Source organism: Nomascus leucogenys, chromosome 3 (genome assembly GCF_006542625.1).
Source record: "Nomascus leucogenys isolate Asia chromosome 3, Asia_NLE_v1, whole genome shotgun sequence".
NCBI classification, from domain to species: Eukaryota; Metazoa; Chordata; class Mammalia; order Primates; family Hylobatidae; genus Nomascus; species Nomascus leucogenys.
The window spans coordinates 155,401,912-155,405,800 of NC_044383.1; the positions used below are offsets into that span (position 1 = coordinate 155,401,912).

Genomic DNA, 3,889 nt, shown 5'->3' on the forward strand with positions numbered 1-3,889 from the left:
AAACTCCCTCTCCTCCAGTCTTCCTCCCAAAGGCCACCCGTCTCCACCAGCACGCGGCTCCCGAGGCCTGCGCGGCTCTGACTGATGCATTTCTCGGCAGCTCTGTCCAGGGGCTAAGGGAGGTGCAAATGAGTCCCTGAGCCCCCTCATGGGGATTGGTCATTTCAGTCCCATCCTGGGTCCCCTGGAGGATGTGGGCTCCATGGTGCTGGGCCGTGACTCTCTCTGCCTCGGTGCCCCCAATACCCCCAGCCGTGGACCCTGCTGAGCCCCATGCAAGTGAAGCAGGCCTTCCCAAACCCTTCCGTCCTTGGAACGCTGTACTGTGGCTGCCAACTCCTCTGGCCTCCACCGCAGACACACAGGGCTCCTCTCTAGAGCTGAAGCTGTACCTCCAGGAGACACTGAGTTCTAGGCTCAGCTCCACAGGGAGCCAGCCCCTTCTCCATGATGACTGCCAGGGGGAAGTGTCTGCGCAAGTGTGGATGTGTTTGTGTGTTTGTATGTGTGTGTGTGTGTGTGCATGTGCCTCTCACATGTGTCTGTGATTACCACCCAGCGACTCCTAGACCTGCCCTGTCCCATGGAACTTTCCAGGCTGTGGAGACGATTCTTAGCACTGCGGGTCGCCACAGCCACATGAGCGCTGGGGCACAACAACTGCAACTGAGGAGCGGAGTTTAATTCTGTTCACTTTAAATTAATTTAAGTAGCCACATGTGGCCAAGGGTCCATACTGGACAGTCGGTTGTAGAAGGTTCTTCAAGGGGGTGAATTTGAGATTTTCCCTCAGACGCAACCTCTGAGTTCTGCCTGTGCTCTTGGGGGTCTCAGCATCTCGGGCGCCTTCCCTTCCAGACACCCCCGGGGCGAAAGAGGACCGTGGGCCTGGCCTGCCACCATCCGCCTGGAGGTGAGGGCGCCCTCTTGAGCCTGGGCGGGACAGAGCGGGGGGTCAGGGGAGCTTCCCGGCGCGGGCGCAGCCCCAGGAGGAGGGACGGGGCCTCGGGGTGGGTGACGGTGTCACCGCCAGCATCGCCTCTACTGGGTGTCGGGGTGGCCAGGGCGCCTCCTCACCGGGGCAGCCGCAGAGCAGGGACCCCAGTGCCTCCCACGGCCGCCCCGACAGGAGACGTTCCCGCCCGGGCCATTCTCGCGGCATCAGGCCTGGGCGGGAGGAGCGCTGGGGCGGCCGGGGCTGGTCTCGGCGGCTCCCAGGTTCGTGGCTCTCGTGTTCCCCGGGGTCTGGGCCTGCGCCGGCGTCGGGGCGTTTTCCACCCAGTGATGTGGCGATGGCGAAAGGGGCCGGGCGGAGACCAAACTACACTGGTCGCGGTCAAGAGATCTTTATTGGAGGTATCGAGCGGCACCACGCACGAGAAGGAAGAGAAGAGAGAGAGAGGGCTGCTGGTGTGCTGGGTTTTATATCCCTTGGGCCTATGTGGATTGGGCTAGGGGCGGGCCCAAGGGAAGGCGGGAGATGCTTCTTTCTGATTGGCCCTCCTTTGGCGGGTTCAGACAGTGCCTGGTCAAGGAGGGGAGAAGAACCCGGAACCGGCCCCATCTTAAGGTATGGCGCCATTTTAAGGTACCCCATCTTACCTAACAGATGGCTCCTGGGTTTATGGGGGAATGTCGGGTCCGCTTCGTGCTGGGCACACGGCCTCCTCCCGGCGAGACGCCCCTCAGGGCTCCCCCATCGTCAGCGCCCAGGACGCGGGAGCCATCTCGGTGGGCTGAAGGGAAGTAAGACTCTTGCAGAGGGCCTCTGCCCCAGAAAACAAATTTTATTTACAGGTTTCAAAGAGGCCAAGACGTCTGTGGCTTCCTTCAGGAGAAAGCGGCAAAACCCACGCCCAGATCCGTAGTACTTTCAACTTTTCACCAGGAAAGCCATTTTTCTATGTAAGAGCGAGCGAGTTCCACAGCGAGGGGAGGCCAGTGGAGAGGAGTGCGGCCTTGCCTGGCTCATGTCCTGTTTCCAGTTTGCCCTGAAAACGAATTACTAAATCCATGGAGGAAGAGCTTGGGGCGTGCCTGGTCCTCAGCCACAGAGGGGCTGGGGCCTGTGACTGAGTGTGCAGAGGGCCCGCCCCCGGGGCCCCAGGGCTGGGGGAAGGGGCTGTGCTGCCCAGAGAGAGTCCCCGGGCACCCCCAGCCTGTTGCAGCCACCTTGGGCTCCACACTTCGGTCCCTCCTACTCTCCGCTGGTCTGGGCTCAGCCACCAAGCCCCACACAGTGGACAGAATCCACTGGGGCGCAGGAAACCTCAGCTTCAGCAGCCCACCTGGCCTTCGCAGTCTTCCTCTCCAGGGTCTTATTTCAACGTGGCCTTTTCTGCTGCGACTTAGCTGTCGGTAGGGGCCAAGTTTGGGTGTGTGAGGCCAAGGAGATGCGTTGTGCTCTGCAGAAGAGAGACACAGCGAGGGAGCCTGGGCACGTGGAGCCAGCTCACCAACCTCAGCCAAACCACCAATTCTGTCCCGTGGCCCTTGGTGACCGGTGACAGGGGAGGGAAGGAAACGTGGCCAGCTTACCCCAGACCACAGGCGAACACAGGTGGGGGCGGCCCGCTGGTGCGGGCCTAGGAGCTGCAGGAGCTGCAGGAGCAGGGGCCACGGTCCAGCCTGACGCCCCTCTCTGGGGGCAGGAAGTTCCCTCTGTCTGCCGTGAGCAGGGGCACTTGGGAGAGCCCAGCACAGGACCTCAGGAGCTCCCGGAGCAGCCTCAGCAGCCACAACCCCTCGACCTTGTCCAGCATCACACCCACGGTACCAGGAAGACAGACGGAAGAATCCCACCAGTGTGCAGGAGAGGACGCCTACTTTAATTCTGTTCTTGAAGTAATGGCAGGCGAAGATTCGTATTTCATAATTAATTCCTCACTTCTTAGGAATCGCAGCGATCAGCTCTGTTATTCCTTTGTTATCAGGAAGAACTGTGAGTCCTCCTGTTCTCACTGCTTCCTATCTGTGAGCATGCGCGGCCCTCGGCTAAGTTTTCTGAAGGGAACATCACAGCGGCTTCCCTGACCTCAGCCAGGACAAAAGGTGAAGTCTAGCACGACGACCCGTGCAGTCTGCATCTCTGGAGGCCCTCCCTTCCCGGTCTCTGGGCACAGGTGCGGGGCCGTGCGCGTGCATGCGCCTCCGGGGTTCCTCCGGGCACAGGTGCGGGGGCCGTGCGCGTGCGTGCGCCTCCACGGTTCCGCCGGGCACAGGTGCGGGGCTGCGCTCCGAGCGCCTCCAGGTTCCTCCGGGCACAGGTGCAGGGCAGTGCGCCAAGTGCCTCCACGGTTCCTGTGAAGGAGTGTGATGGCTCTGTAATTTTTGTCCTCAGCTCCGGTTTACCACAGCTTAGGCCTTTGGGGTCATTTTAAAGTAGTAAAGAAGTTTGAAAGGTAATCCCAAACCAGGTGGTCCATAAATCATTACTGGGTTCGAAAAATAATTATCATCAGAATAATTTATTATGCATATAATTGTAACTGTGCCCTGTGGACACTGCACATGGTTAAATCAACACCAGGAGGGTATTTTGGTTTGTAAGAACTTTAAAAATATAAGGCAGATGGCACTAATACAGACAAGCAATGAATGAATAAGAATTCATTACAATGAAGCTCTAATGCAACGTATGATTGAATAGGGCAGCTTAGAAGCCGGGAAATTAGGAGGCTCGGTAAGATGAATTGGGTGGTGGTTTCCAAGCCTCCTACCAGCATTTGGAAGAGACCCCAGGGGTCAGGGCATCTCCAGAACCCAAGCCAGCTCTGCATGTCCGGCTAGTGCCTGCAGCGTGCTGGCGCTGAGATAGTATCATGGGTGGCCCATGGAAGGACGTGTCTGATGGAAGGGAGACAGGAAATGGCCCTAATAAGGAAAGGAA

At 59.0% G+C, this 3,889-nt stretch overlaps 1 pseudogene; it reads left to right on the forward strand.

Annotated features, from left to right (window-relative positions):
• Positions 1-2,013: 2,013 nt before the first annotated feature.
• Positions 2,014-3,316, forward strand: LOC115832919 (annotated as a pseudogene).
• The last annotated feature ends 573 nt before the right edge of the window (positions 3,317-3,889 follow it).